Source organism: Drosophila kikkawai, chromosome 3R (genome assembly GCF_030179895.1).
Source record: "Drosophila kikkawai strain 14028-0561.14 chromosome 3R, DkikHiC1v2, whole genome shotgun sequence".
NCBI classification, from domain to species: Eukaryota; Metazoa; Arthropoda; class Insecta; order Diptera; family Drosophilidae; genus Drosophila; species Drosophila kikkawai.
In genome coordinates, this window is record NC_091731.1 from 35,064,295 (window position 1) to 35,085,147 (window position 20,853).

Genomic DNA, 20,853 nt, shown 5'->3' on the forward strand with positions numbered 1-20,853 from the left:
GGTTGAAAAGGACAGATTACTGCTGCCAGAAAGAGACAGTAACAAAGGCAGCGAAAGAGACGGAAGTATAGAGACCACAGCAGAGCAACGATGATGATGATGATGACGACGGCGATGGTGGTCCTGAATCTCATGGCGACCTTCAGCGGCAATGGTCTCTGTGTTATGAATAGTCTGCAAGTGAAAAAAGACGGAAAAGAGAGGGCTATATGCGGCGGGAAAAGAGACGGGACGAGAGTCCGGCTCAGTTGACCAGAAACCAGAAGTTCAGTAGCTTCATTTTACACCGACTCCCGCTGCTGTTGCTGCTGCTGCCTCTGTCAGGGTCGATTTCACATTTATTTATTGTTTCAAGCGCCCCGCCTACAGAAAATTGTGCTTCCCTTCGCTTTTTCCCCGGAAAAACTCGCATGACTCATTTGATTTCAATGGCCCCAACTTGTTCATTTGGCAGCGAAAGTATTTAACATTTCCCCTGGAATAATGGCCAGCAAATTGAATGGAATGGTGCGAATGTTTCGGAAAATCTCAATTGAATTAAGTGTTTGTGCGGAGCGGCAAAGGGACAGTGATGTATATAATGAAATGATTTAAAAAGGGGGGCCAGGACATAATAGGAAAGCTGAAAATTGAAAATTTCCGGCTATCCTTTAAGCTTTGTATTTTTCAAACATAATAAAACGCTTAAATCAGATTTTCAGGCCGATTTTGAATGTATTAGTTGGGTTTTTTGGCTTGAAAAATATTTTGGAAATTTTGAAAAAATAGTTCTCTTGAACTGATATATCCTTCCCTTTCATTTTCTGTATCAAATATTATTCATAAATATTTCTACTTAACCCCTGTGCTCCCCTGTGCTCATCCCAGGTTTCAAATCGGATCTAATCATAGTATCAAGAAGCAAGGGGTCCTGAAGTGCAGGCGGATTCGCCACAATAATACTGATGATGATGTTGTCCGGGGCAGGAGGCCGACAATGATGAGCTTTACCAAAAGCGTAGGAAATCGGGTAAAATAGTGGAGAGAATGGGAGGGATTGACCAATACCCTGGCTGATTCCACAATGCTCTTCAGCCGGAAGCTCCTCCTGGCCGACCAAGTGATTTCAGTGCAGGGATTTTGTAGTAGTAGTTGCCAGGGATTAAACCAAACCAGTGTGCATTGTCGAGGGCGAAATAACATACAGGTGGACTGAGAGGGGGAGAGACGCACATAAATGCTTAATAACTCAAGTAGAAAATTACACCAGTTTATTGTTTTTTTCTTATTTCCCTTTTGATATATGCACAACAATTTTCAACTGCGAAGACGAACCGCAAAAACATATTTTACATAATTTCACAAAAGTTCAACTTGATAAAACAATTTCATTGAAAGCAGATGCTTAACAGCAACAACAATAAAGTCTAATAAAAGGAATTTCGCTTTCATGTTCAACAGCCATAAGGGTGAAATTGCAGAGGGGTAAGGAAAACCTGGTGTTTAGCTAAAGGGTACAGAGATTGAGCACCCACTGCTCGTTTTTCTTTATTTTCTTTCACTTTTGGGGCCGCAGCGGCAATGTGGCAACATTGCCTTGCCACTTTATAAGCTTTTCCTTTACACAAGAACACACGCACAATGAGTGTACCAACCCAGGCACACACAACACACACACACACACAAGGTACACATCAGGCAGTGCATAAACCTGACACAACAAAGGTGCGTTTCACTTCCTTTTAACCCGCAGCAGCAACTGAAACCAGCCAGTAGGAGTACAAGGGAAATAATACTCTACCTTTGGAAGGGTATTTTTACTATTAATTTAATAAATATTTAGAAGAAATTAATACTATAAAAATTATTGATAAATATTTGATAATAAGGTGAAAAATATTACGAAAGAAAGACAAATTTTCTGTAACATTTCCTTTTTTACCTATTTTAGGCAACAAGTTATCTCTTAAAATCATATATAAATCAAGTTTACAATCGTTTTTATATAACTATACTTTTTAAAATATTTAATTAATTTGTTTTTAGGGTTGCATACATTTTATAATATTATATTTATATATTTTTTCTCATATAAAATAAAAAAGTGTACAACAGACTTTGCACATTCTCCCTTTTATTTTCAGCTCCTAATGTTTAGAGGCGTTTAGCTCTTGTTATTTTCTTTGTTGTTTTTGTTGACAAGTGCAGGGCAACACATTTTTGTTTAAATTTCAATCAAAAACAATTTGAAAAGCCCGCCAAGAGGCTTGTGGGGGGAGGTGAAAACCCCGGAAAATCGGGCTAAAGTTGAACAGGTAGTAGAAGTAGCTGTAGCTTTAGTCCTGTTTCAAGTTATTCACATTGCCAAAAGTTTGGGCTTTTTGTTTTACTTTCTTCCCAACTGGCGCCTCGAATGCTGCAACAAGTTAGACAAACACAGACACACACTCAGGCAAACGAAAAGAGACTTTTCCACACTCCTACACGCACTGGAAAATGCACAAAATTGCCGTTGGTGAATCAACAGAGAACAGACACGCCCCCTTCGAAGAATGCCCCCCTTTTTGCATGCCATGCATTTCACTTTCCGGCTCATGGAATCGTTATGTTTGACTAAAATTTGCTTCAGGACAAAAACAGGGGTGGAAAATAGGGCTGAGAAAAGGCTCTTTTCTTGGCTAGAACAGGACTGCAGCATGGTAAAGTTTTTTACGTAATTAGAGGGCACATGGAGCCGCCAGGATATGGAGCCTTTAATAATGATTTGTTTTTAGGGTTCATTTGCCCTGCCAGCACACACACACATACTAGCACACACTTGGTAAGAGTGAGAAATAACCCAAACGAAGGGGAGAGAGGACCAGGAAGGACCTCTGCTCCTACCCGTTTCTGAAGTGCAGTGTAAATGTCTTGACTTTTTGTGTTTGTTGAGCCCTTAAGCACTTTTTGTGAGAGGCACGTAGGCAAAAATTGTAACAAAAGATGAAAATATATGTAGAGAGGGGGAAAATAACTAGAAAATATAGAGAATAGAGCCCAAGGGGGAGCTGCAGCTGGAATAGAGGGAACAGGAAAGTCAAGTTCGTGCCTGGGCATTAATGAAAATGCTGCTCACTCATCGACTTCCTTCCTTCCTTTTTAGCTATTATGCAAAATAATATTTTTGACCCTAAATGTTACATGTTGCACACACACACAGGAGTGTATTTTCGGCTTTAGGTTGGGGGTTCATTTCCCTATATATATATTTTTAATTAATTAAGACTTTCTGTTAGCCGAACCATGCTACCAAACATGGCAGAAAATTGTTGGTTACATTTTCTGTAGCCTACCTAAAAATTACAGTCATTAAAGTTTTAAAGGGAAACTTTCATTTGGGTTTCGGTTGAGAGCATAAAAATGCCATTTAGATATGGGAATCATTAGTAATATAATTATATATCTCAAAGATATTGTTTTTAAGTTTAACTGAGGTTTCTTTGAGGAGTTTATAGGCCTTCGATTACAGAGTAGAAAGATTTAATTGCAACTTAAATTAGTCTCTAATAATAGGACATTTTTTAAGAGATTTATAAGCCTTATATTTACTTCATTTTTCTTTTTTATAATATCCCATATAAAATTATAAAATATATTCTCTACAAAGCTCCCGATATCCCTCTTATCGAATATCCTCTGTAGGCATTGCTAAATCCCTCTCTCTAGCAAAAACACATAATTACAGAAGCATCAAGAAAATAAATTAGCTATTAAATCCAGGCAGTTAAAAGCCTGCCCGCAGGCAAATCAAAACCAACCGACATAACCCCTCCCATCCGCTGAATTTTCCCCATTTTCCACTCAACTTTGCAGCCCCGCCCTAATTCCAAAAAGTTATACTAATTGCGTAATAATCTTATTACATTTAAAAATACATTTACAACAGCATTTATACCTGCCCCCAAGGCCAACGACAACAGACAGGCAGGCAAGCAGGAAGGAAAAGGGGGGGCAGAAAATGGTAGAGGCGGCAGTGGGTTGGTTGGTGGGGAAAAACTGAGCAAAAAGCCCAAGGAAGGCACAAAGACAGACAGCAGTCTGTCAAGGCGAATTTGCAGACGACCAAGAACAATGATCCACCGGAAGCATTGATAAATGAATGAGCCCACAACAGTCAGCAGCCACCCTTGCCCCTTGCTTTTCCTCAATTTCCCAAGGAAAACTCCCCCGGAAACTCCAATCAACTTGAACATCTTCCAGCCAGGCTAAAGTGAGGAAATAAATCTAAACATTCCAACATGACGCGGCGACGGGGGCAAGGAATACTGTCAAAATTATGCCAAAGCTTATGAATATGAAAATGCTCGAGAGAAGAGCGGGGGAGCATGACAAAAGTTTTCCCCGAGACTGTGGAATTTCAGTGGCAAAGCCCAGGAAACCGAAAAACCCAAAACCCCAAGCCCAAGCCCATTACAAGTCGCCTGGTATAATGAGTAAAATGTCACAAGTTGACGCAAGTAAATATTTAAATGTCAGATTTCTATATGGGAGGAAAGGAGAGCGGAGAGCGTAGAGTGAAAGAAACCCACTGACAGTGAGCACGAAAAATATGTCTCATAATTTGCAGGCGGGGAGATCTGCGACATTCCCCCAACATTAAAGTCCATGAAATTCCCCAGAACTTGGTGTCCCAAAATGCTCCTCTTTGTTTCAGCCAAGAAATGCGGGCCAGAAACTTGAAAGAACATTTCTAAACTGACTTTGTCTGGAGATGGACCAGTGAGAGAGACAGTAATGATACAGGGAATGTCCGATAAAGTGATCTTGAACAAGGATATTATTTGATATTGGGTTGATATCGGTAAAAATAATGGAACAGAATCACCCTGGATCCCCTTCAACGAAGGAAAAAAAAGTTTCTTTTAAGGAAACAAACTTTACGAAAGAATAACGATATTATTTCCTTTCTTTGGGAACACTAAAAAGAGATTTTAAATCCCTAGATACATTTCTTTTATATGTATAAATATTATACTATTTTCCACTCTTCAGAACACTGTACACTGTACTTTATTTTCCTCTCCTGGCATATATGCAAAATACGCTCGACCGCCGTTTGACATTTACAAATGACAAACATTTGACAAACAAAATGCTTTTTCTTTGTGTTTGCCTTCTTCCTCAGACTCGAATGTGTGTGTGTGTAAAGCGTTTAATGTGGGCTTCCCCCAAAAAATGAGGGATGCATGGCACATATTTGCTAAGGACCCGCAGCAATTTCTTCACTCACCTTTTTCAGTCGCATTTGGTTCATTGCGCCCCCCGGAAAAGTGGCGGCAACAACAAAAGATCCAAATAATTAAATGAAAAGTGAGACAGACTGGCAGGGAGGTAGGTAAAGTAGTTCCCAGGGGGGCTTTCAATGTAAATAAAATTTCTCAGGGCAATTAAAATGGATGTGATGAATGAGGAGGGGTGGGTAAGGTATAAATATTCATTTTAATGAATAATTTTAAATGTTGGTTCTTAGAACAAGAAAATACATTAGAAAATGTGGCCTACAAATGTTGTCTTACTGTTTTATCCTTTCTTTACATACATTTTTTTTCCCCAAAACTCTGCTCAATTCTCATGTTTAGCAGTTCAAAGTTTTCACACACAAACCGTATTAAAATTCATTTGAATGAACTATTTCGTTGAAAACACTGAATATCTCAACTTTTAGAAAACTAAAGCCGAACCAAAACTTTGCTCAGGCATTCCTTATGCAATTTGGCCAGGGATAAGCTTGCTTCCAAAGAGAATTTACCACCCTGAAATCGGGTTAGCGGGGGTATCGGTGCTTAGGAATACTTCCTTTGGGCTGGGTTTATGGGCGGCAGTTATGTTTAATTTACTCGGCACTCGGGAGATTCGGCCCCGAAGCCATTTCCACCTGCAGTATGTTGTGGAAATGGAGGAGGCCCGTTCGGGTTCGGCATGTGGCACCACCGCCGGCCTCGGGCAGCAATATTCCTGTTAATAACTATGTCCAACATTCATTCCCGCCCCCATCATCCACAAACCACCTGCCCCCGTCGTCGTCGTCGTTGTAGTCGTGGTGCTCTTCTGCTAACAAGCTGCATGTCATTACTTCTAATAAACCCCAGGGAGTGTCCTGCACACGGGTCCTGTGAGTGTCTGTGCGGCCATGGGCCAGTGGCCATTGTCAAATGAACGCAGAACGCACCCAGCTAAAAGCGTAACAACGCACTGAATATTACCTACACTGAGCTCTAAAATGTAGTATATTATATAATATTATTTTCATTATAGAAATTAGTAACTTAAGGATCTAAATATTCCTTATATTGGAAATATAAACTTTACGTTTCAGTAAAATCTTATTTTCCACAAAAAGGTCTTATAATTCCCAACTGGTTCATGGAATGTTATTATTGAATTTGTTTATCCTCAGATTTAACTTCTTTTTATCACAAAATTATCCATCTAGATGGAAAATATACAATTATCTTGGTAACCTCTACCAACTTTTACAAATATTTCCTGCTTAGCAACTTTTTATTTCTCAGTGCATCCCCCTCCCTTAAACCTTATGCTTTTACCTTTAGCTATTTTTCCTGTTGGTCATTTGCCTGTGAAAGTGGGAGTTCTGCCTGTGTAAATATTTGGCTTTAATAGAATAAAATGATGAGCGGCTCTGTCCCGAAAAAATTATTTACGGCCCTCATAACAAGAAAGAGAAGGAGAAGGAGGAGAATCGTCCGTAGAGGCGAAAGCAAGGAAAAGCAGGAAGAAGTCAGAAGAAAGAGAAAGAGGGGGGAGGAAGAGGAAACGGCCCACGTGGATGGACGTGGACGCGGTGCCCAGCCTTGGGGCCAAAACACTTAAATTAATAAAGTAAATAATAAGAATTACGCACAGGACGACGCAGGATGGGCCAGCGGCAGGCACAGGGAATGTGAGAGGGAAGGAAGGACAACGGTCAGGTGGCAGGCTCAAGTCCAAAAGCGTTGAAAGTGAATTAAATGCCATTTGTGGCTTAAAAAATGATGCCAAGGAAGCGAGAGAATTTAACGCGCATCCTTGATGAGCCCTGGGTGGTGCGTGTTCCTGTTTTGTATTTTCTCCTACAAAAATCACTTTATTTAATGCCCATTTCAGTGGCTACGATTTCGAAGCGAAAACGAAAACCGGAAGAACCGGCCACTCATTCTGTTTGAGGATTTTCCCCCGCACTTGATTAATTTATGGCAGACATTTTGTGGCTCTAGAATGTAATCACATTTTAGCAGTTAGCGCCTAATCCCGCTCAATATGGCTTAGCCACTCGGCCTTTCTATATATATATATATTCTGTGCTGCTTCTGGCAGCTTAAAGCCCAAAGCCCCTGATTGAATTGGAAAATAATTATGCAGACTCTTCTGCGGCTTCACTTTGGTCATGTCCTTTTTTTTCCAGGAAACCCCGAAACTTGGGAGGTTTGTTGTTCAAGATCGATTGTGTTGCGAAAGAGGGGACTTACCTAGAATGAGAAGACAAATTAAATTTTGATTAATTTTACATACAACAATAAATGGCCAAGGAAAGGACGAACAGCAGTTAGGGACAAGGACAACACAGCAACTCGCTCGCTTGGTGTTCCCTTGTCGAAATCATTTAAATAAATTGCTTTCTTTTGCCTAATTTAAAGGCCTACTTAAAAATCCATTACAAAATTTGCATAAATCTATAAAAAAAGAGACAAGCCAGGATCGGAAGGGGAAGTTGATAGAGGTCCAGTGAAAAGAGTTTTGTGTACTCTATAAATTATATTTGACTTTACTTCTGCTACTTTCTTATTAGTTTAACTTAAGTACAATATAAATTCTATCTAAAATGCTTACTAAATATCTTTAAAACTTATTTACTTTAATAATTTTACCCATCATAATCTCTATATCAAATAAAGAGTAGTAAAAATTCGTTTCTCTTCGCCCCAAAAACTCAACTTGATGAAATTGACAAGAAGCTGTCATTAATTTGCATCAAATCAATTTCTCTTCGACAGCTGCCAGGGCCAAAGGAGCCTTGTCCTAGACATGTCCTGGCATAAAAATGCAAATTTGTTTTGGCTTTAAAGGGGGAGACCCAAACGGGGTTGCTAGGGGATGCAAAAGAGAAGATCCTTTAGGCAGAGGACGCTTACCCTGACATGGCGCTGGCATATGTGACATGACAACAAATAAAATTGCTAAAATATTATTACAAGTAATAGGAGCAAGCAGGCAGCAGCCCAAAACATAACCGCAGCAGTCGAGGGGAGAAAGGGTGTTGATATCGACGCCCATCGTGATGAGGATGATGACGCTGATGATGATGATGAGGATGTCGACGCCTTCTGCCGATATCAATGGGCATATCCATGGCATCATCGTAACCCCCAGCCTCTTTCTTTTTGGAGTGCGGTTAGACGTGCCCAAAATACATTAAAAGTTATACAACAAATGGCAATATACATACATAGGTGGCCATGGAGGAAGAGGTAAGGAGGCGGAAGAGTGTGGGTGGTGGAGGAAAAGTCTCAACATTTTCTATACAAACAAATTGCCGCGTACGCGACTTGAAAGCCAAATTTGATTGATGTTGCATTCTATAGTCCATGCCTTTTACGAAAGGGAAGTTTTAAAGAGAAAACGAAGTGGGTAATACTCTTTCTTAATTTTAGTCTTTTAAATGGGAACTCTAATTAGTATTGTTATAAAAAAAATATATAACGAATATTCTAATAAGAACATGATTTAAAAAGAATATGTTTATTGTATTATTATCCTTTCTCTTTACTTTATTCATCATGAAACTTAAAAACCTTTAAAAATCCCAAATTTGTATAACATGATATTCCCATGCTATACTCCTCTCTCATTTTCAGGGTATTAACGGACAGGAAAAACTTTTATTCGTAATGCGATTTTGAGTGTTTATTGTTGTGGAATTAAAAGTATTTTTTGGGGCATAACATTCAAAGTCGCTCCTACACCACCTCCTATACCACCTCCTGCTCCCTCAATTCCTTCTGCCAAATATGCTTACGATTTGTTACGGACTCGTAAACGGACCCCAAGAATGAGAGTCTAATTGAGTGTGACCATGATGATGATGATGACGATGATGGTGATGCCGTTGGCCAGTCTGCGTCTGCAGGCAATGAGTCATCACAGGATGGATGATGGAAGCGAATGGAGGTCGCATCACCACCCCCCGGGGCTAGGATAATTGAAAATCTGTCAACACTTTTACTAGAGCGTGGCGAAATAAAAATTGCAATTTGTGCAAACAAGAATGTCATAATTTTTGCAAAAGGGGTTGGCGAAGGGTAGAAAACTGTCGCAGAGGCAAAACAGCTGCCGCTGCCGATGCTGCTGCTGGGCCCTATTTATAAAACAATTTCATGTTTGCCGCCTGCCGTCTTCAGTTGCGGATTTATTGAAATCATCTCTCTCTGGTCAGTTGTTGGTCTGTGTCAGTTGTTGTTGCTGTTGCTGATTTAGCTGCTGCTGCTTCTGCTTCTGCATAGCTGAGCCCATTTCTGTCCAATTAAAACACATTTAGCCTTCATTTGATATACGCAAACAGATTTGCTGCAGCGGAAAAAATGCTTTTCTAGCAGCGGCGACAACAAATAAGCAAATTACAAAAATGCAATTTGTTTCATTATTTTTCTAGGGATTAAAAAATCAACAAATGGGGCAATTTGGTGCTCTTGAGAATACAATGTTTTCTAGCTTAAATACTTTGTTGATATTTGGTCATATAAATACGACATAATAAAGCAGCTGACTAAGCAAAAGAATGATTTAGTTTTGGTTGATTTGGGAACTTAAATGCATTACATACATAATACATATTTTACAAGATATATTTATTAGCAAAATAGAACTAAACAGACGTACAAACAAAATGATTCTTATAGTACAATAATCAAGCTCTAAATTTGATTTATTAAATCATTCTCCCAAAATCTCAAATGATTTTACATTGTGAAAAAAATGTCATTGTGTATCTTTATGGCTTCCTGTCTGTAATGTCTCAAGATTTCCTAGTAAGATAGCCATATCGCTCACATGAAAATCGCTGTCAATCTTAAAATGACTGGAAAATGTTCACTTGAAAATTCTCTTTCTCTTTTTTTGGCAATATCCGCTTGGCAATTGCAATCAGGGTAACAAGTGGGCGTGGCCAAGAACAGCCCATTTAGCCCACTCACAAATTTTGGGCCATAAAAATTCAACTCGAGAAAAGAGATGCCGCCGCCGCCGAGCCATTTTTGATGTTATGCTATATATGCGGCGGGCACCGCAAAGTATGCAACATTTATTTTTAATGTCCGCCAAACATTTTCAGTGCCCCATTTTCCACACACACAACAAAAACACATACAAAAAAAAAAAATGTAGAAGAAAAGCCACCCCAGAGTGCAGAATCAGTGGCCGCCACATAAAAGATATACATAAATGCACAATGTATGTGTTTGCCACAAATATATGTATATAAATTTTTACGCGTTTAGAATATCAATTTGGAGAATGCGATTTGGTCATAAATGCCAAAGGAACAACAATAAATTCATGGCCGGCAGTGCCACGGTGGTTATGCCCTTTATGTTGACATGTTTTCCTGCGGTTTTCAAGCGTTTTTTAACGCTGTTGTAATTTATTTTTGCCTCGTTTTTTTTATATTTAACCCCTCGTGTAATACTTTTTCATTGTTGCTGCAAGTGGACATGTTGCGGTTTTCATGTTGTTTGTGGAAATGAAATTATGCGGTTGTTGCACAACTTTTACCCAAAAGAACATCGGAATGCGGCAACTAACGAGCAAAATTTTAATTGGTAAATTTAATGCCCGGCCAAAAGGGACATTTTTGATTCACTTCGAGGCATTTTCAACCTAATTAAAATTGGGCGGAGCCCAAAAAGGAATGCCATGGAATCTGCATTAGGAGCTGGTGCATCTCCTCTACAGTGCTCTTTGACAGTTTCCCGTTTCCATTTTTCCCTGTTATGGCCGCCATTTCTATTGCTTTTTATGCTCCCGCACAGTTTTACAACAAAGCAATTTCCGCAGACGACACTTTTCGCTCAAAAAGAGAGAGCGGGAAAATTTCTGCTCTGTTACCGGGTACTTTTTCACAGTTTTTCCTCTTCTTTTTCCCGTGGCACTTAAAAAATTTACAAAGTGCTTTGTGAAGGAGACCAAAACGCTTCAACGCTCCCGCGGCTGCCGCTGCTGGCAATGAAGTGCAAATTGCAGTGCAAAGTGTCCTGCCGCCCCCCCCCTATATCTCTCCTTCCCCTTCCATCTGCCTAAAGTAGGCAGGCGCCTCCTCCTCCTCTTCCGCTTAGCATTTCTTCCTGTCTCTCGTTCGTCGCAGCAACTTTTGCTTATTTGTCACACGAATTTTTTGAACTTTTTTATTCAGCGGCGAGGAAGTCACTTGCAGTTGTTACCGCGACAACTCCCACTTGCATTTCCCCTGCTCACAGTCTCTCTCTTGTATCTCACTTTCCTGGGTGTTTGGCAAACTTTTCGCTGCCACGCCTAGACATTTTTGTCTCGCCACTGGTCTGCCGCCGCCCCCCTTGTAGTTTTAATTGTTTCCAGTTCTTGTTGGTCGCGCTTTCTCAAGTGGCTCTCCGAAGTATGCAAGCGTTTTTTGCTTCCCAAAAGGTCTGGAGACTGCAGTCCCGAAAAGTATCTGCATATTTTATATATTTTTTTGGCTTTTTAAAAGTATCTGTGTCTATTTTAATTAGGGTTTAAGGAAACTGACCATCAGGCTCGAAGGACCAAAAAGAAAGAACGTTCTTTTACACAAATATGAGCAGAGCTTAAAAATCTTGTAAGTCTTTTGAAATATCTGTTGAGAGAAATATTAAAATTAAGTCCTTTTTTCATTTATAAGTTTAATTTAGTTTTGAGAATTTTATAAATCAACTTAGATACCATATTTCCCAAAATCAATCACTTTGCATAACCTTTACACTAATAAAATACTTCAAAAACTCCCCAATTGGTCAGGATTTCCAGTTGACAAGATTTTATTGTTCGAAAAAGGAGTTGCAGCAATCGAAACAATCCATTCAATTGACATAAATAAAATGCGGCACATTCGATGGTGTTGTCCTGCCATTTTTATCTCACTTCTGGCACACTCTTTGCACTTCGAAAGCGAGACACAATAAATGGCGTGAGTGGAAATCGCCCCAAAGCAAACATACAATATAAATAAATGTTATTGACAATTAATTTCTGGCTCGCAATCAATTTGTGTTATTTATTGTGTACGCCATACATAGTTCCATATCTCTGTACGTCCCAACTGGGGGACTTTAAAAAATTTAAGTCCAGAGCGAACCAGTGAGCTCGTCGTGCCGTCAGAGAATCTCATATTTCACTTTTCCAGCATGGTCTATCATTTTGTTAGCGGAAATTTGCTCATACACACACGAGCTACAGCTCCAGAGAAAAATAAAAAAAAAGGAAAAGGGAAGGTTAAATTGTAATATTTCGTCACCTTTTCTAGGAGTCCGGGGCCAAAAAGGCAAAGGCTCTGCATAATTTAGCAGGCAGCAGGCAGCAGACAGTGAAGCGAGCCCCGTAATGTATGCTATGCTCCAAAAGAAGGCACAAAAACACACACACTGAAACACACACATACCCACAGCAAGTGCTATTACCATAACACACACACACACACACGTGGAAAGCATTGCCGGAAGTCACTTTAACGATGCGCGAGTAAGTAATAACAGCGAACAAAACGCCAAAGGAGCGCAAGAGGACGAAGAGCGAGAAGAGAAAGGGCAGTGGAGGAGGACGAATCAACGAAAACCCAGACAGGAAGGACCCCAAAGGGGCCAGAAGGACATGAAGTACGGCCAACAAAATGGTTCACATTTGTCCTGCACAGCAAGAAATAAATAAGATCTCTGGGAAAGGGATATCATCATATCAACATAAATCCTTTTTCTTTTAATTAATAATTTAAATCTAAATATAAACTATGAGTTTATATGAAAAAATTTAAATTAATTTCAATTATATAATCCTATTTTTGTTGAGTGCATGTGTGTGTGTAAATTTTTAAAGTTCGCTGTGAAATAACGCTAGACAAACAGCGAGGTGGGCAACATCCTGTCCCTTCCATCCTTCAAATCCTGCCACACAAAAACTGGAGCCAGGTAACGAAGTTCAGCTTCCCATTTTTCTCTTTTTCTTATATTTTTTCCTCTTTTTTTGTGGACCCATTGGTCGTGGCTGAGATTGCCAGGAGGAGAAACTGGCTGGCCATGTGCGATTCAGCTAAATTGCCGATGGCCAAGTTTGCCAGGAAACAGGGCAGTGATGGGAAATCCTTGTTGGAATTAACCATGATTTGGTTAAAGCAAAGGACTTTATTACTAAGTGGTTTTAATTCCTTAATTAAAAAGCATTATGTATGATATTTTCATTGAATAACTAACATAAAAATAAATAAATTTCTTACATTCTTCCCTTAGCATTTTCACTTAAATTCCCAAGCTTGGACAAAGCCAAGTCACGGCTGGACCAACGGAAGCCCAGATATCGAGGAAAACATGGATAGAACATGGAGAGAGATTGGGTAAAATCCACAAGGGGATTTCAGATTGTTTACTCAGGCAGCAGCAGCAACGGTAGCAAACGGGAAAAGCAAGTTACGAAGAGACAGCGAAGGAAAATAGGGAAAAGGAAAAAGAAAATGCAATTGCAATCGGATCGCTTCGATGTTTGCCATATCTGGTGGAGTACACACGCAGACGCTGTTTGCTTTTGGTTCTGGTGTTTAGGCAAATGTTTGTTGTGATCCAACAGGATGGAAAAACGGGGTGAAAACCTGGGGAAAACGCCGAGGAGGGAGAGTTCAGGGATCTAGAGACAGAAAACTGCCGACTGTTGGCATTTATGATGCTCAAGTGAAATTATGAGTCGTTGAGTAGACAACTCAGACAAGGACAACGGACGCGGACGATGATGGAGCAGGATGCAGAATGCAGAAAGCAGGATGCAGGGCGTAGCAGCCAGGATGAGTAACTGAACAGGGAATGGGAATAGGGAGCTATAGCTGGTGCATGGGGAAAACACAGAACAGGATCAAAAGGAGGTAGGTAGCAGCAACACGAGCGGTGAAGACGATGACGTGAATGTCCACGTTGAATATAAGGGTTGCACTAAGAGAAAAATTTAGTACAAGTATTTTACAGTAAATACATACAAAAATATATTATAAGTAAGTGTTATAAACCAATTAGTTAACAAGACTAAATACCATATTATTTTAATCTAAAACTTCACTAAAAATATGAAACAAAATGTAAATAATCCACCTTTTCCGCTCAGTGTTGGTGCTGTAACCTGTCATATGCATATCTACCGGGATGGCGGGCACCTAGTACAGCTAACTGTTGGGAGAGTTGTACAGGACAAGGAGACTGACAACTGGAATTGCCAGGAGGTGAACGTGGGCCAAGAAATGAGAAAATATAACAAGCAGACACACAGCCGGCTAGAGGGACGTAACGTAACAAATGTTGCCAGCCAACAGGCGTGCACGATGGGTTTTTCCAAAGGTGGGTTTTCTTTAGCCTTTAGATGAAGAGAAATGTGCAGCTTATAAAATGCGAAACGCAGTGAGAACGAACGAGAAAGTCACTGGGTTGCATAGGTATTTTCCTTTTTTATTGTTCTTGTTGGCAGAAACGTGTGTGTGTGTGTGTGTATGCGAAAGGCCTTGAGAAATGTTAACCGTAAGCTCAGACCCAGAATCACCTTCCATTTTCCATTTTCCACCACTCCTGCTGCTTTCACATTGTCTACCTTCTTGGGAAATCAAACTGAAAAAATAAGCATTTATCTGTTGTTGATAGTCTTGGGCGAAAAAGAGGGATGGAAGTTATTTTGAAAGGAAAATTAAAAAATAAATTTATGATAAATAAATATTAAATTTTTCATAGAGACAACACGGCGTATGATAAATATTTTTTCTAAATTTCAATTAAAGGAATATGTTGTTTAGCATTTAGAGATTCTTTTAAAGGGTAAACCCCTGGGTAAGGCCTTTAATTTTCTCTAAGAAAAAGCTCTATTAGAACAGTGTTTTTTTCTTATTCCCAGACACGTTCCAAAGCATCATTTCTGGCGTTTGTCATACGATGGGCCTGTATCTGAGCCTGATTCTCAGTTGCAGGCAGAAAAAAACCTAAAACTCCACAAAAGGGTGTTTGCTCTCCTTACCTTCTGTTTTTTTTATATTTTTTAGGGAAAGCAAGGGAAAACAACAGAAAAAAGAGGGTACAAAAAAATGGCTAACCGAAACTGAAACCTTTTGTGCCGTTGGAAACTGTTCTGCGGTTGCTCACCCCCCTCGGAGTGCCCTGGACTAGGACTAGAGTCCAAAAAGTCCACAGTCTAGACATTGCCATTTCCGTTTAACGTGACTGTGTTTTCAGGAAGGCCAAAATGGAAGGCGGAGTAAAAACAAGGCGACGGCTTCCATTATCATCATTTTCGCCTTTAATTTGCGCGGCTTTTGCTCACTTTTGGCTCTTGTCCTCACCTTTTTTTTTATTTGTTCCCCAACTGCCATTTGCATATTGATAAAAAAAAAATGCAGACTAAAAAGGGTTGCCATTTTTTCCAGAAGTTTGTCTTGTGTTCACTGTTTGTTATAAAAAAAGCTATTTATTAATGTTATTTTCCCTTTACTTTTTCATATTTTCGCTTTGTTTACCTATATCGCTGTCGCTCTGGGCTAATTCACTTAGTCGCTCGCTGGGCCTGGCCTAAAAGGTTTTCCAACCACAAAATCCTGGCTCATATATACAAACTCTCCCCTGCTCGCTGTCGTTTTTATTTATTTTTAGTTTATCTCTCCAGCCTCGCCCACGGTGTACTTTTTGTTTATGACGTGTCAATGATATGAATTTAATCGATAAGCCACGCGAGAACGGAAACTGGTAAAAACCGCAGCAAAGCCGGCAGCAAACGATAAGCTTCTCGTCCTCTGAGTTTACCTCTCTGTGTGCTGTGGTTTTTTTTAACCATTGCAAAATATGGCGAAAACCATTTATAATTTAAGCAAACTGCAAATGTTTTGTTGCAACTAAAATAGGTAAACAATAACTGATGAAATAAATATTAAAAGGATAATGTGTGCTTAGATAATGGTATACAATTGTGGGAATATTTTTAGAATTATCTCGGGATCTATAAACGTGATCAGCCTGAAAATTATAATAGTTAAGGGTTGAGACTTTAGCTTTAGGAAATAATATGGATTACAGGAGGGTTCGGTAGTATGACAATAATAATACAGATTGTTTGAAGTGCTATATAGGTTAAAGAATAAGAATAAAATATTTGAAAAAACGATTGTCTGGGGTTCCAAAATATTTATTATGTAAAGTTCATTATACTGGCTAATCTCGGTTATAATTTTGGATAAATATCAGTCTGAAATATATTTAAAAATTATTTATAATCTCCTTTATCTGACCTGCTATTAATTCATCACTTGAAAGAGCCCCCTTTCAGCTAACTTAACACACACGAGCTGTGGATCCAAATGCATCGTGAATTGGTTGTGGGGCAAAAAACATATAATATTATTGGCGATTTTTGCAATGTTTACCAAGTTGCAATGCCTGTCAGAGGGAGAGAGCTAGTGAGCAACCCAGAAGGGCAACAGTGGAAGCGGAAGGGATATCGAGTGAAAACAAATTCAATTGCAAATTGAATTTTTATTGAATGTTGGCGGCGTCTCTGGCTAAAACAAAAACACAAAATGAAAAAGACCCAAAAAAATAAAGCAAGAATCCACGCTCGGTACCAGACATCGACGGTGGCTTGTTCTCCATTTGTGTTTTGCAATTTTTTGCTTTTCAGTTTGAACTTTTTTTTTCTGCTGCTTTGACATTTTTGTAATTTTTTTTTTTCTCCTTTTTCCCCTAGTTGCCTATGCTCATATGAAAGTTGTGCTGTTCCTGCTGCTGCTGCTGTCCGCTGTCGGGGTTTTCCCCCAAAGTCAATAGCAGGAAATTCAATTTTCCCAGGCAAACTAATGTCTGGGAAAGTTTCTTCCTTTGCCACTTTATGCTGTTGTTCCTTCAACCCCCGTTCTGCATATTTTATATATGGGTGAAGTGAAGAATCTCTCTTGGCTGGAAAATCTAATATGCAAGCTCAGGCTCGAAGCGGGTTTCATGCCTCCAGATGTGAGAACTTTGCAATATGTTCAGCTCAGTATATATAGATATATATGTATGTATAGTAGTGGCCTTCCTCTGGCCTTATCAAAGGCACATTTTGTTCATTGTTTTTATCGGGCGACACAGGAAATGTTATAGAAATTTTACGCTTATCAGGGCAAATATACAACTACACAAAAACACAAGCCAACGACAAAAGCATTTTTAGCCTGACACAATTTCCAACTGCAATGTTGACGAGTTTTGTGTTTTGTTATAATTAAAAACGAGCCTGTTTGATAAATAAGAAGCAAGCAAGTGATTTTTGTTCATATAGGAAATATATATAGAAGAGGTTTTCAAGGAACTTAGCTGCCTGATGATTCTGTGGCCTTACTGCTGTTGGTTTTTCAGTTTTCATAGAACTTCAACTTACCTGAAAGTAGAAAGAAAGATAAATTAAGTTAATTAGTAAGGAAAATAAACTTATAAGACCCCTAAAAAAGTAAATACTGATATTATTAAATAATTGAATAACTCAATTAAACAGTAATTAGCCTGGCCAAAAGGAAAATGGACATTGCCTTAAAATAAAGCCCCAGCGAAAGGAGGGAGGTAATAAAATAATGCCCCTTTTTAAGTACCGCATCCAACGAACGATGATGGCATGGCCAACTCCTAATGAAAAAATAATTAAAAGCAATGACAATTTGCTTTTATTTTCCCTTTTGGTGCGGGGGCGGCTCTCCATACAAATGGGCCAGACAGAGCGATACTACTGGGACACAAATCCCCAAACACGTCGCTCACATTTCAATTTACGCATGAAAATGTCATTTCCGACAAGACCAAATTTGCATGCAGGAATCCGGGCTAAAAAGGGGAGGCATTGCGAAAAAAAACAGGGCTATCCTCTCATCTTAGACACGCCCCCTTTCCTCCCACTCTCCCCCAGAAAAAAGTGTAATAAAATTAAGAATTCCAAGCTGCCGTGACAAATATTTTTCTTCTTCATGTTTTCCACGTTTTCTTCTCTCTTTTTTTTCTTGCTCTACGCAATGAATGGGAAATGGACAAGCGTGGAAAAACGAAGGGGGGTTTCAGCGGAAATGGAGAAAAAATACAGAGGGGAGGCGGGTGAGGGAACGAGCAAATGAGTGACAGGCTCCAAAGAGGGAGGAGAATGGGAAACAGTGACGTTGAGTGCCAATTTTGCGCTGGAGAACCAGCATCCAAGCCATTTCATTTCATTCCCTCATAGTTACACAATCACCACCACCCATGGTGAGAGTATATTAAGCCATAAAATTAGTGCGACCCTGGGTTGTCAAGGGCATTGGGGGGTGGAAATGAGCAAAAAGGGGGTCGCTACGTGCGTCGCATTATAGGACAACAACAACAACAACAGCAACAGTCAAAGAAGAAGCTCCAGTTGAAATTTGTTTATTTTGATGTTGTATCGCATAATTAGGGAGAAAGGAAAAAGATCATGAGAGATGAAATAGTAATCTATAAGAGATGATATCTGAATGAGGGTGGACTTATGTGGGGGCTAATCAAGCTTTAACTAGCTTGAATGGATTTTTTCTTTAATAATAACCAGCATTTCCAGAATTTATATATTTATTAAAGTCGGAAGTTAAAGTTACACCAACTTTACTTTCCCCAAACCCTCATTTCCCTTTCTAACCTCATTAAGCCTCTTTCCGTTACTAATACCCTTTTAATTTGCTCCAAATTTCTTAGGATCCTTTTGAGATGAAAATCTGAAAAAGCTGCAACACAACCCTCATCACAGTGGCAACTGATTAGAATACCAATAACAAGGCGGTTCGGTGTTTCTGTCGAAATAACAAACGCAAAGCGGTTAAAGATGATATACACCCCAGCAGCACACACACACACTCAATGAGCTCCTAATCCAGTGATAAGCATCTCCCGGGCAGACATCAGTCAGCTCGTCGAAAATCATCAAATTAGTATGCAAAAGACATGGGGCCAGATGGTCGGCGTTGTTCTTGCGACTTTACGAGATGCTACAGAGATGCTTGTGCTGATGCGACTTGACAACGAGATGGAAAATAAATGAGTTTTGTTATCATAATCACGAAATTATGAGCACTGCTTATGAATAACTTGCAAGAGAAATTGCCAAGGGGGCCGAGGATTATGAGCTATAGGGCTAGAGAATATGTTAATCAGGTCAGATCATTTTTGGCTTGAAGATGATGATGCAAGAACAAGACGCGAAAAGATGGCAGAGACAAACATGGCCAGAAGAGAGCAGAACCCAACACAGCCCACACAGCATTTGTCAATTTAAATGAGCCGTAAACACTTTTCGCCAATTTTTATGATTAATTAAGTGTCCACATTAATTGCAGTCGAACATGAAGCTGCACATGCAACACATCACAGAGAGGAGGAGGAGCGACGGCATCATCGGCAAAGGCGACATGGCCCCAACAATTTGATGCCAGGGAAAAAGTCACCGAAACAAATTGCAAAGCAATCGCAGGCAACGGCATCTGTTTTACAACATGTGTATATAGATGTTGGGATATATTTGTTAGTACGTATAAATTATGGCCCAATCTATATCTGGCCATTTTCAGGTAGCTCTGGCTATATGTATGTTCGCCTTCCTCGGTGGATGCTGCTGCTGCTCTGAGCCTGATTAACTGTACGAAATGCCAAGACAATAATAAATTACGAAAAATTTATACGGCCACGTTCGGAGCATATTAATAGGGTCAAGAGAGACAGAGCATATAAAAAGGCAACCAAAAACATCAAAAACTAATGAAAAGATGAGCGAAAAAACACAGAAAATCTGGGAAGAATAAATAAACATGACAGATGGAATTGAGAAGGAGAAGAATGGAGTGGAGGAGAGCTGGCAAAATAAATAAAAATGTTATTAACTGAAAAGGTAATGTTGTTTGGAATCATCAGCGTTATAATGCTGGCCATTAATAAAGACTGTCGAAAGGGACTAAATGAAATGATTTTGACTGCTACAGTTGGCTTTTTTATGTGTTTTGTCAGGACATCAAGTCTGAATTTAATCAATTTCGGATTATATTAGCTTTCTTATGAGAAATAACTGTGCAATGTGCAATATAATTTCACATTTCAAACGTATTTGACAAAATTTATTTATATTTAAGAATTAAAAAGGCAAAGGCATGACAGCTGCAGTATGGTAAATGTCTCGAAAAATGCCCAATCGGGGGGAACAACAACAGCAGTTGCCATTTGCCGCTCATAATTTATGACAATTATTATGGCATTATATGATATATTAGAGGAGCGAAGTCTACCAGAGAGATTGATGCAGATGCAGAGATGCAGATACAGTGAGAGCGAGGTGACTTGGCTTAATTATAATTAGATACAAAATTGCTCATGACTGCAATAAATGTTTCAATTATTTATAATCTTTTTTGCCTGTGTTGGAGACGTTAGAAAGTCTCTATGTCTGTGTTTGCATTGCGCGTTAAATTATGTTCAATTTTCCTACCATGAAAGTTGTGCAAAATATAGAAAAACAAACAACTGACTGACTTTTATTTGTGGCATAAATCATGTTAATTAGCCGCAGCGATCGCGCGAGATAAAAGTCTCTTAGCGGCGCAGATTTATAAGG

At 39.4% G+C, this 20,853-nt stretch overlaps 1 protein-coding gene and 1 long non-coding RNA gene across 10 annotated transcripts in view; one reads left to right on the top strand and one right to left on the bottom strand.

Moving 5' to 3' along the window:
* The window catches only part of pum (pumilio), a 190,843-nt gene that overhangs the window by 40,565 nt on the left and 129,425 nt on the right, over window positions 1-20,853 (bottom strand). The window lies entirely within an intron of this gene.
* On the top strand, window positions 11,427-12,592 carry LOC138928895 (uncharacterized). 2 transcript variants are annotated; one of them, XR_011445307.1, is made up of 3 exons: window positions 11,427-11,691; window positions 11,754-11,839; window positions 12,524-12,592. It is a non-coding gene; the product is annotated as an uncharacterized lncRNA (long non-coding RNA). The 2 variants fall into 2 exon arrangements; XR_011445308.1 differs by lacking the exon at window positions 12,524-12,592 and adding an exon at window positions 12,019-12,248.